The sequence below is a fragment of the Taudactylus pleione genome, unplaced genomic scaffold (genome assembly GCF_031769625.1).
Source record: "Taudactylus pleione unplaced genomic scaffold, aTauple2 ptg000352l, whole genome shotgun sequence".
Taxonomy (NCBI): Eukaryota; Metazoa; Chordata; class Amphibia; order Anura; family Myobatrachidae; genus Taudactylus; species Taudactylus pleione.
The window spans coordinates 5,257,439-5,270,735 of NW_028284753.1; the positions used below are offsets into that span (position 1 = coordinate 5,257,439).

General features: G+C 44.4%; 1 protein-coding gene across 2 annotated transcripts in view; it reads left to right on the forward strand.

The window, feature by feature from the left end:
* Nucleotides 1-2,951: 2,951 nt before the first annotated feature.
* Nucleotides 2,952-13,297, forward strand: part of LOC148508634 (uncharacterized) — a 282,049-nt gene continuing 271,703 nt past the window's right edge. The window contains exon 1 of one of the 2 annotated variants that reach the window (XM_088444248.1): nucleotides 2,952-3,045. The gene's annotated coding sequence lies outside the window, so the exon portion shown is untranslated. The other variant, XM_088444247.1, reaches the window with a different exon arrangement.

Sequence of the window (13,297 nt, forward strand, 5' to 3'; positions counted from 1 at the left end):
GGCTGTCACAGTCATATAGTCCTTAGTCTGCCCTGTTCCACTTGTCCACATGTCCGTGGTTAAGTGGACATTGGGTACAACGGCATTTTTCAGGACACTGAGGACACTTTTTCTGACGTTTCTGTACAGTCTCGGTATCGCCTGCCTAGTGAAGTGGAATCTAGATGGGATTTGGAATCGGGGACACACTACCTCCATCAATTGTCTAAATCCCACTGCACTAATGGCGGATACCGGACACACGTCTAACACCAACATAGTAGTCATGGCCTCAGTTATACGTTTTGCTTCAGGATGACTGCTGTCGTACTTCATCCTCCTCGCTAAGGACTGTTGGAGGGTCAATTGTTTAGTAAAAGTAGTGGTGTTCCTACTTCCTCTCTGGGATGATGAACGACTCCCAGCAGCAGCAACAGCAGCAGTGGCAGCAGGAGGCGTAGCAATGCAGGATCCTCCGGAGGAATCCCGGATAGGAGAGTCAGTCATGCCAATGACATGGCCTGCAGGACTACTTCCGATCCTGACTAAGGAGGAAATTGACAAGCAGGGAGTTGACGGTGTGGTTTGCAGGCGCTTGGATACAACAGGACAATGGGATTTAGGTGTCCCTGGACTGCTTACAGTCTTAGCCAAAGTTTCTGAACTTGACAGTAACTTTTTATGACGCGCTGCAGGTGCCGTATAAGGGAGGATGTTCCTAGGTGGTTAATGTCCCTACCCCTACTTATTTCACCTTTACATATGGTACATATGGCAAGACAGTTGTTGTCCGGATTTGGATAGAAATATTGCCAGACCAAAGAGGTGGAATGTTTGGTCTTCTGCCCAGGCATGACCGTGATGAGCTTTTTCATCCCACGGACAACAACTGTCTCCCCCGGAGCCTGATTTAAACAAACCACATCACCATCAGAATCCTCCTCGCCAACTTCCTCCTCAGCGCCAGCTACACCAGTATCCTCATCCTGTTGTACTTCAACAGTGACATCTTCAATTTGCATATCAGCAAGTGGACTGTGGGTGCTCCTTTCAGCACTTGCAGGGGGCGTGCAAATGGTGGAAAGAGCCACCTCTTCCCGTCCAGTGCTGGGAAGGTCAGACATCGCAACCGCCACCACACTTGGACTCTCCTTGGGGATTTGTGATATCTTCTTAGAATGCACAGTTCTTCACTGTGCTTTTGCCAGCTTAACTCGTTTGATTTTTTTAGTGGGAGGAGGGCTTCCATCGTCATGTGAAGCTGAACCACTAGTCATGAACATAGGGAAAGACCTTAGCCGTTCCTTGCCACTCCGTGTCATAAATGGCATATTGGCAAGTTTACGTTTCTCTTCAGATGATTTAAATGTTTTTTTAAGGTCATTTTCCTGAACTTTGTCATTTGGGATTGTATGTGGCTTCTACTATGACATTGGGCATCGGCCTTGGCAGATGACGTTGATGGCATGTTATCGTCTATGTCATGACTAGTGGCAGCAGCTTCAGCACTAGGAGGAAGTGGTTCTTGATCTTTCTCTATTTTATTTTTATCGGAGAAAGTTTGGTCCTCCATTTATGTTATATCGATTTGATATATACGTGCGGCTAAGGCGCACACAAACACAGAAAATATTTTGTTATTTTTGCTGGAGAGTAGTGTACTTTGTGGGTTACACCACCCTTTAAGAAATGAGCCAGCCGGCTCTTTACTTATGGGACACAGGCGCGCGCTTGGCGCTGCTCCTTTGCTGATGCACGTGCGGCTACTGCGCACACAATTCACAAACACAGAAAATATTTTTTTATTTGGTTTGGAGTGTACTTTGGGGGTTACAGCACCCTTTAACGGTCAAGCCAGCCGGCCCTTTACTTATGACACAGGCGCACGCTTGGCACTACTTTGTTGATGCACGTGCGGCTACTGCGCACACAATTCACAAACACAGAAAATATTTTTTTATTTGGTTTGGAGTGTACTTTGGGGGTTACAGCACCCTTTAACGGTCAAGCCAGCCGGCCCTTTACTTATGACACCGGCGCACGCTTAGCACTACTTTGTTGATGCACGTGCGGCTACTGCGCACGCAATTCACAAACACAGAAAAAAATATATTTTTTTTAGCACTTGGGGGGAGCACCCCTGACGGACAGAGCACCCCCTGGACAACACTACAGCACCCCTTTAGGACTGGGACACTGCACAGGACTTTGGAGTGGACACAGCCCCTATGGTCAACTGACTGCACAACACAGTCCAGCCAGCCCCTATGGACTTTGAAGTAGTGGACACAGCCCCTATGGACAACAGCAGCACAGCGCAGCACAACATTACTCTGCACTACACTACACTACACTACACAGCCCAGCCAGCCCTAACTCCCACCCTCCCTCTTCACTGTCCACAGCCGAGTGAGAAAATGGCGCCGACGCGGGTACCTTATATAGGATCCAAAACCCGCGAGATCCGGAAGGCGGGATGATGACGTTTTGCCTCGATTTCAGATCCGAGTCAGGCGGGAAAAGTCGAGCCTGACTCAGATCGGCCTCGGATCGGAGGCGCTCGGGGGGGTTCGGATTTCAGAAATCCGAACCCGCTCACCCCTAATTAGAATATATATTTATTTAACTTCAGCTATTTATATGATAGGGATAGAGTAGTATACTCGCACTGTCTTTACATTTATAAAAGGTAGCCAGCTGTGATGTAGCAGAAGCTCCCCAGAATAATACATATTCCCAAGAGGCAGACTACAATCAAGTCTGTGGTACTATATATCCCTTCAAAAATGGCCGCTGCCAGGACAGAGACCGGAGCCTAAATACTAGGCAGGTCTCGTCACCATGCAATGCACTGTCAATGGGGAGAATAGGAAAGCCAACAGAGATAGATCACCGTTGCACAGTGCAGCCGCACACACTAATCGGCGCATGTGCAGTAAGATCATTTAGACATGTGATGAGACATGTGATGAGTCACGTGAGCAGCAACTCCGGCGCAACCCGGATGTACGGCCACAACACGCGCAGAAGGGACTCCCAGGTCAATTACAGCAGGCATAAAGCAGGGTAAGTCACACCATCACCCCATTTGCCCTTGAAAAAGTCCCAAAAGAGGATGAAACACATTGGGACCACCAGGACATTTGTTTCATTGACTTTCAATACCTAGACTTTTTGTGCATTAGCAGCAACTTTACAGCTGTTTTTTTAAAAAAACCTACAATAAAAGGTTTTATTCAGAAATACCAACAGTATTATAGTCACATCATTTAGCCTCATACGTAAGAAGTTACAAGTCAGCAAGCAGGGGGACTAGCAGAAGCCACTGTTTGGTGAGTACATTCCAACTTATCGACATTCTGCACATATAGGGCCAAATGTAATAGGGTGAGAGTTTAGAAAACGTGAGAGTTTAGCAGTAAACTCTCACATTGGTTGAGTTTTATCTTCAAAATGGGAAAACATCTGAATGAGATTTTAAATCGTGAGTGTTTTTTAAATCTAAGAAAACATGCACGTTTGCTCTGTTACTTTGTTTTTGGACTCTATTACATTAGCAAAGTTTAAAAAGTGTCAGAAACTCACTTTTCTAAACTCTCACCCTATTACATTTGGCCCATAGTGTCCAATTACCCTGATACTGCATCCATTCATAAATTTTGAGGTATCCATGATGTTGTAAAGAAAGGAGGGAAGAAACACTCAGACTTCCTGCTCACAAGGACTATTGGATGACAATTGTTAACGCATATATCTCATCATTAATTGAACACACTGCCCAAAGTTGTTGCCCACCTGGTACAAGAATACAGTGCTGTTGCGTATTTTACCATCGGAACATACTGCATCAAGTTATTGCTCAACTGATATAAGACTTAAGTGTAATTCCACAGTGTTTTATCAGGAACACCCAGCCTACAGATATTGCCAACCTGATACAAGTTCACTAGGAACCACTAATAGTGAATTAGGACATTTTATAGAAAGGCCACGACATACATCAGGACATAAATAGAATATATATCCCCATACCATAGAGTGCTTAGTTTGTACTTTCTCCACGATATATATATATATATATATACACACACATATATATATATATATATATATATATATGTGTGTGTATATACTGTGTATATATATATATATATATATATATATATATATATATATATATATATATATTAGTCAGCTTCTCACATACTCATCTTGTGTGGAAACTCAAAAGGTTTAACACCATAATATTGAACAGCATAATGTTTATATAGTCAAAATGTTGACAACTTAAGTTTGGGGGTTAGTCCTATGGCCGAGGCTGGGGTAAAGTTAAGCTTAAAATTGGGTGTCGACATTATGAACCTTTCAACATATTGGCTATTAATATTTTGAACATGTTGGCATTTGTTGACATGTTGTACCTGTCCATATTATGGTGTTTTGGTATTGAGTGTTCACACTGTGATCATCAGCAATACATACCAAACCCCTAGGTCCCTGGACTATGATCTGATTCAAGTGGAGATTGTTGGCCTACACCAGCACAAGTCCCACATGGTCTGCGACAGCTAATTCTTTTCCAATGGATGAGCTAATCCCTTGGTGCATATTTTCCACGGCTGCTTTGTGCAAAAATGATTAAGACCCGGCCTACAGCATCCCCCCTGAGCTTATCTGCTTTACAGTATGTCTCATCCGTCATCTGCGGCTCATCTGCCCCATCTGGATGTGGAGCATGTGCTTGTATCACACCAATAAACACCTGCAAGGACCTTCCTTAAACAAACAAACACACACATGCACACACACACACATACAGTATGCTACCACTTAGTACAAAGGGAATAGATACAAAGTTTTCCTGACAACTTTAAAATCTGTCATAAAAGTCTATGAGATTTAGGGCAGGATATATTAAGCATAGCATTTTGAACGTGACACATCCCACCTCTAACATTATGCATAGCATCATTTATTAACGCCGTACGCATGTAGATTTGCGATTAAAACCGCAGAACAGCTCTTCTGATGGGAGCTGTGCTTTGTGGTATACGGCCGGCTGACATGTGAGCTATGGGGATACTGGGAGGGATCCTATTGAATCCCTCTTGGGGAATGAAGCAAAAATAAGCCCATGGCTTTTATAAGCAATGGCATCTATAGAAAGCATTGCTTATCGAGTGCAAGCACTGGAGAGTTTCGCTTTCTCCAACTCGATATATATGGAAAATGCATTCAAACCTCAGAAAATAGCAGTTTTTGGAGTTTTCACTGCATGTTGCCATTATCCCTATGAAAGCCACACCTGCAGAGGACTGCTGTCTCCCTCATATTTTGAGCGGTGAAAACTCCTGCCTGGTATCTGCAGCCTGGAGCACCAATTACTGACATCTCGTACAGTAAGCTGTTATTATTATACCTTTTATTGTAGTGGTACCACTTCAAAGATCCTGGGGATTTATTGTACTTCTGATCAATCCAACATATTCAGACTAGAGATGTGTGCCGACCCCCGTATTTTGGTTTTGAATCTGGATCTCCCCTGGTTTTGGAACTGGATTGGTTTTGCTAAAACCTCACCTCCGTGTTTTGTTTTCGTGTTTTGGTTTTGGATCTGGATTTTTTTTCTTAAAAAAAAAAAAACAGCTAAAATCATATAAAATTTGCCTATTTTTGATCCTACAGTATTAATAACCTCAATAACATTTATTTCCACTCGTTTACAGTCAATTTTGACCACCTCACAGCTCACAATATTGATTTTTTTTCCATCTATTTAAAGGGCCAAAAGGTTGCATCCAGCTTGCTGGCTCAAAACTGATTGATATAATTATTAATAGAGATGACGACTGTGCAAAGATGATGGTTGGGATGACCTTGAGGATTGAAGGCATGGGCCTTCATAGAGGACAAGGAAGTTGACGGCCTTGCATTATCATGATGACTGCTGGCGGGAGCTACAACATGTGGTTCTTTACTTGCTCTCCTGTCATGTGAGAGACCTCCATATTTTCTGCGGTCTTGAAGCAGTGTCACAAGCACCAATAGTGTAGCCAAGGAGCGTTTACAAAATTCACACACGTGCAACCGTGCGTATACAGGAAAAAAAATATACAAAAGACATTTTTTTTTTCGGGCCCAGAACACAGATTGCTGATGACTGGAGTCGGGCAGCACTAGGTTGCATTGCTGTATCTTGTGTGGCTAAGCCTAACACGCACACACACAGAGAAAATAAATAGACAAAAGACGCTATTTTTTTTGTGGTTTTTCTTCGGGTCCAGAACTTGGGCCCAGAGCACATATTGATGACGACTGGAGTCGGGCAGCATTAAGGTTGCATTGCCGACTTGCTAGATCTTGTGTGGCTAAGCCTAACACGCACAGACGCACAGACAATTGTTAGACAAAAAAAAGACAATTTTTTAAAACTTTTTTCAGCTTCAGAATTTGGGCCCAGAGCACAGATTGATGACGACTGGAGTCGGGCAGCACTAGATTGCGTTGCCGATTTGCTAGATCTTGTGCGGCTAAGCCTAACACGCACAGACGCACAGACAATTGTTAGACAAAAAAGACAATTTTGTTTTTTACTTTTTTCAGCTCCAGAACTTGGGCCCAGAGCACAGATTGATGACGATTGGAGTCGGGCAGCACTAGGTTGCGTTGCCGACATGCTAGATCTTGTGTGGCTAAGCCTAACATGCACAGACAATTATTAGAATAAAAATAGACAAGATTTTTTTACTTTTTTTCAGCTCCAGAACTTGGGCCCAGAGCACAGATTGATGACGACTGGAGTCGGGCAGCACTAGCTTGCGTTGCCGACTTGCTGTATTTTATGCGGTTAAGCCTAACACGTACACAGACAAATATATATTACACAAAAAATACACTTTATTTGGGTCCAGAACTTGGGCCCAGATGGACGCAGCAGACAGCACAGCAGACAGCACCAGCCCAGATGGATCAGCAACAGCCCAGATGGACACAGCAGAGAGCACAGCACCAGCCCTGATGGATCAGCAGCAACAGCCCATATGGACACAGCAGACAGCACAACACCAGCCTAGAATGGATCAACACCAGCCCAGGACACAACAGTCAGAACAGGACACAGCAGACAGAACAGCACAGCACCTCTCCCCAGCCCTACACTACCCACCCTCCCTGTTCAGTCGGGAACATCTGAGCCGGCTTGGATCCGACTCGGATCCCCGTAGTTCGAGAGTTTTGGGTCTCTTAGATCCGAACCCACTGATCTCTAATTCAGACAATTGTGTCACCTACTACAATCCCTACATGGCTCGCCTGGCTTATTAAAGTGGAGTGTGTCCTTATGAAATATTCCTAAAGAGCACTTGTGCTTTGCTGAGTTTGGTTCTGGACGGGAGGATTGTTTGACTAACCATTAAAGGGACTGCTTATGTACCCCTTTGCTAAATCTTTAAAGCCTATAAGAAATACCCCCTTACATAAATTTTGATTTGAGAACTCTGACCTAACCTTGTGGTCACTTATTGAATTACCAAGATATTCCTGATTACACCACCGGCATTGAACCCTTTGTACCTGCAGGTTCACCTTGCTTACTCCAATTACAGAATAATCCTAACACCCAAATGCCATGAACTTGAAAATGTATGTTGGTGAATTACACTCCATGGGTTAAAGTTACTAAGCATCATTTTTTTGCAATCTGGAGAATTATAAGAGGGAAATCCTTTGGAAATGCACATGAAAAACTCGACTTTAGATGCCAATGGACATCAGTCAATTTATATTAGGGATGTGCAGGCTCGGATAGGTTCGAGTTTGCACGTGGAGTTCGGATTTTTCCCTCCAAAAAAACGGAACTCAGAACGAGGCAAAACGTCATCTTACATGGACGAACATCATCATTCCTGGTCTTTTGTCCAGGAATGATGTTCGTCCATGTAAGATGACGTTTTGCCTCGTTCTGAGTTCCGTTTTTTTGGAGGGAAAAATCCGAACTCCACGTGCAAACTCGAACCTATCCGAGCCTGCACATCCCTAATTTATATAGACAGCAATTGAAACCCCCGGATTTACTATCAGGTTAGTAAAAATGATGGAACCTGTTAAAAAAAAATCACATCTGAATAGTCCTAATAAATAGATTGCCAAATGAGTGGCGGGTTGGTCTGCAAAAAACAGCTGTTATTCGTCCAAGCTTTATCATGTTGTAAATAAAAGGGGACTAATTCACCTTCAGGAATGTGGCTGTAGGAATAATTGCTGAAGCAGACATTTGCTCTGTGCTCACCAATTACCTTAGTATCCTCAGCAGTCCAACACCTGACTGAAAGGGCCCAGGAGGCAGAAATAGAGGAGGATCAGTAATTTATTGAGCTACTGCAGAGCCTACGCTGGCATATGTTCTTATGTGGGTGGTTAAATCTCAATGCAGTGTCTAATGGCGAGGTCATACAGATGTTCCACCTCAACTGTAACAACTTAGAGAACATGTATGACCTTGTCAAGGCCCATCTTGAACCAGGCACTGCACTGACATGTTCAATATCAGGTCTGCACAAGCTGTTGGCTATTCTGCCATTAGCTCCTCCCATGAGGTCTTCTCTAGAGTGGCGGATATGTCACAAGCGACCTTCTCCCATCATCTCACCCAGGTGATGGCAGCCCTGAAGACCCTCTCCTACACTTTGTATTGGTTTCCCTATCCAGGAGTCACAGTGGCACAAGATAAGGGTAGCTTTCTATAGTCCCGCAGGCATGCTTATAGTCATGGAAGCAATAGACTGCACTCACATTAGGCTGAAACCACATAAGAACAGGGCTTACATATATGTAACCAGGGTTTAGACCTTTACTCTTATGTCAATAAGTCCTCTACCTGTGGTTACTAAATGTTAACACCTGGTGTACAATTGTACCTCAACCCAAGCCTGACTACTCTCTCACAAAGGGGAGGCTTGGGGGTATTCCCTTGGTGTTTAGATAAGAAATGCCAAATAGTATACAAATATGTATTTGTCACCCAATGAAGTTTGCCTATTGTTAACAATCAGCCAATATTTGTTTTCACTAGGGATGTGCAGGCTCGGATAGGTTCGAGTTTGCACGTGGAGTTCGGATTTTTCCCTCCAAAAAAACGGAACTCAGAACGAGGCAAAACGTCATCTTACATGGACGAACATCATCATTCCTGGACAAAAGACCAGGAATGATGATGTTCGTCCATGTAAGATGACGTTTTGCCTCGTTCTGAGTTCCGTTTTTTTGGAGGGAAAAATCCGAACTCCACGTGCAAACTCGAACCTATCCGAGCCTGCACATCCCTAGTTTTCACACACTTTCACTTAAATAAAGTAGTTGTTTCATCAAAATGGATTATTATACTGGACCTTCACGATGTAGTGCTGATGGATAAAAGGGTAAGATGAAGCATTTTCCCTACTCCAGTTTTAATATAAATACACTAGTACAGTTTTATGAACACAGATATGTATCTAAATCTCATCTAATGGGGCAACCCTTCCCTGAGCTCCATTACTTCCTCAAAGTGAATATTGGTAACAATTTACACCATTTATAGTAAAATAGTAATGCTCTAACATGCAAAATATTCATATATAATGATAATATTGCATGCAAATACACACTAGAAAGATTAGAATATAGTCAATATTCATATATGGAATAGTTATATAGCTTGTTGGTGCACGTAAAGAATTATAAATTTATATATATATATGTTAAAATAATGTCTTTTTTTTTTTAGCTCTGCTACTGGTCATTAGTGCTGGCTCCCTATTTTCCTCATAGTACAATATCTGAATGTTACTTCTGTAAGAAGGAGCAATGCTGATGTCCTTTGTTAGGTTTAAGATGTAATAGTTCTTCTTTACTAGAATGAGGATTGGAGAATAAATTACTTATTGCTGCTCTGTTCTGTGTCACGGTGAGCTCTATCTCACCCTATGGAGTTACTAGAAATTGCGGCTAGGAGACTGGTGATTCACGGTGACAATACTGCAGTATCAGATGGATCCTTCCTTCCCTATTGAAAGCTTACTGTCTTATGAAGCTGTCCATGTATTTATGCAGTAGCTGATGTACAGTAGTTCTGTCATTAAACAATATCCCCATTATTCAGGTCAGTCTGGAGGGTGGTTCTAGCTTAACAACTGGGTGCTGCTGCTCCAATTTATTATCACTTATTTTACTCCAGGGAAATGCACCGTTAGTGTAAGGTATTTAACTTCATGAAAACACACAGTTTAATGTGCAAAATAACAAGCGGTAAACTATTCAATACTATCCTAGGTTTGTAGTCAGTGTGCTTTGAGCCACCTCCTCTAAGTGATTTTTCAGTTCAGGACCATCAAGTCCAGTTTATTCTCAGCATAATACACTGCAGCCCAACAGTAGGATAGATAGAGGCTAGCTGCAATCTCTGCCATTCTCCGTGGATGCTGCTGCAGCTTTTCTTCCCCAGCTACAGGGAGTCTATACTGGTCACTGTCACTGCCGCTGGGGATTCTTCACACTTTACATTGACAGGTCTGCTGCTCCGACCTGGCTGCCATGCTCTCTCTCTTGGTGAATCTCCTAGCAATTCCATTACCACTTCAAGGGGGCAGAACTCTGGCCCCCTCCATCTTCTTCTCCTGACCAGACCACTTGTAAGACTTGGATCCCAGTGGGCAGCTACTCCTGCCCTTACTCTCTGTGAGAGCACAGGCTCTGTCTCTCACTACACTACAGGTACCTGATGACTTTTTTTCCCTTCTCTTTAAGCCATTACTATACCTCAGGCTAAAACTGCTCTAACTGATGCCTCCCTCCAACTGTCACTTTTTTCTTAGTTTCAGTGTGCGCAGCCTACTTCACTGTCTCTAACCGGTTTTGGGCAGCTAGAACCTTGTCATCTATTTGCTGGGTTACATATATATAAATAGGCACCATGCCTATTCAATGAATATGCAGGTGGTGTGTGATGCAGGGAAGCAATTGGGAAGCCGACTGCCTAAATACCGGCAGCCGGCTTCCCGACTGTCTTATCCCGGCAAGGGTGAAATGCCAGGCGTCTAGATGTAGACGCCCACATTTCCCCAACGCCGGGAGACCGGCGCCCGGCATCACGATCGTAGTGATGGAGGGTTAGGTTTAGGGATCCCATGGGGGACTTAGGGTTAGGCACCCCCCCGGGAGGGTTAGGGTTAGGCTAGGGGGAGGGAGGGTTAGGGTTAGGCACCCCCGGGGGGGACTTAGGGTTAGGCAGCGGGAAAGGGGGTGGTTAGAGTTAGGCACTTAGAGGGGGGATTAGGGTTAGGCACTTGGGGGGGAAGTTAGGGTTAGGCACCCCTAATGAGGTTTAGGGTTAGGGGGGTTAGGTTAGGTTAGTCTATACTTACCTATCCACGATCGGGATTTCCAGCGCTGTCGGGCTTCCGCTGCTTCGAACTCTGCTCCTGTCGGGCTGCCGCTGACGGGAATCGAACCGCCGGCCATGCGACCGGCGGTATTAGGTACCCATTCCGTGATGCAAAACAAATAATACTGAGTGTTGTAGCTGGCTATCCTGGCTTGTGTCACAATACCTTCATCCTCAGTCAGTCATCTATCCATGATAAGTTTGAGGAAGGACAAAAGGTAGACAGATAGCTCCTGGGTATGTAGACACTTGTTATGCACATTATTCAAAACCACAGAAATATATGTGTTGCTTCACTGATTATTTTGTTTACAGGTGATTCAGTCTATGGATGTTTTACCTGGCTTCTGACTCATTTGTCACTGCCACAGACCCCTGAAGAGCATATTGAGGCACACTAATCCACTAGATCAGTGATATATTGCACTTTTGGCTTATTAAAATGTAGGTTCATATGCCTTGACAAATCTTGTGGGTTTTTCTTATATAGTCTCAACAAAGTGTCTGATATAGTGCTCTGCTGCAGTCTATTGCATAATCTGGCATTGCATTAGCTTCCTCCCCCAGATTATTCAATAGACAGTGAGCAGGTAGGGCTCCTGTTACCATTAGGAGACTCTCAGAGCACAGATAGTGGGAGCCAGGTCACCTGTAAGTATACTTTACACCATTAGGTATGTTCAGAAAAACCTTACTTGGTTAAAGTTATTGTATGTTAAAAGGACAAATATTGTTATTAGCTCAGCTGAATAAAGATGATCCTTACTCCACTTGCCTGGCATGGTCGCATTTGCTGTGACCAGTCAGAAATGCCCACTGGGCAGCTGCCAGAAGATAATTTTCCAGCACTCACCAATCTCAAAGGGACCTCCCAGCCCCCCTGCACATGCAGTTCTGTCCCCTATTTGTCCTGATCTATTCTAGCTACAGTGATAGGGCAATGCCATAGCACCCCACAGTGCAGCTGAATCTCACTGTAGCCACAGCTCTTCCCACAGTGTGTCCAGATCACTGTGGTCACAGTGGGTCCTGATCACTGTGGGCACAGTGGGTCCTGATCACTGTGGCCACAGTGGGTCCTGATCACTGTGGCCACAGTGGATCCAGATCACTGTGGCCACAGTGGGTCCTGACCACTGTGGCCGCAGTGGGTTCTGATCAATGTGGCCACAGTGGGTCCTGATCACTGTGGCCCCACAGTGTGCCCTGATCACTGTGGCCCCACAGTGGGTCCTGATCACTGTGGCCCCACAGTGTGTCCTGATCACTGTGGCCCCACAGTGTGTCCTGATCACTGTGGCCCCACAGTGTGTCCTGATCACTGTGGCCCCACAGTGTGTCCTGATCACTGTGGCCCCACAGTGTGTCCTGATCACTGTGGCCCCACAGTGTGTCCTGATCACTGTGGCCCCACAGTGTGTCCTGATCACTGTGGCCCCACAGTGGGTCCTGATCACTGTGGCCCCACAGTGGGTCCTGATCACTCCCGAAATCATTGTGACCACCCCAGGCAGCTGCTGTGCAACCGTGGGTCACGGTACCCTCGGCTCCGAACCCCAGTGTCCTGGTTACTGCTGGCCACAGGGATCAGGCAGCCCCCAGTTTCACCCATGTTTTCAGCCCATTTCCCATGCATCATCGCAGCAGTGATGGGCAATCCTCAGAAACACCCACCTACTGCTTCTGCTGGTTTCTCTTGCAGGACTGAGAAGCAGTTTCACAGTATACAATTATATATATTATATATATAAATACTGTTTGTATGTACATATTGAGGAGACGGGATAGACTTTATGCATTTATTATATACAGTTCATTTCCACTGGAGGAGTAATGCATTATTTTTGTATTTGTAACTTTTTGATGATTTCAATATAATTTGAAATTTAGTTATTGTTG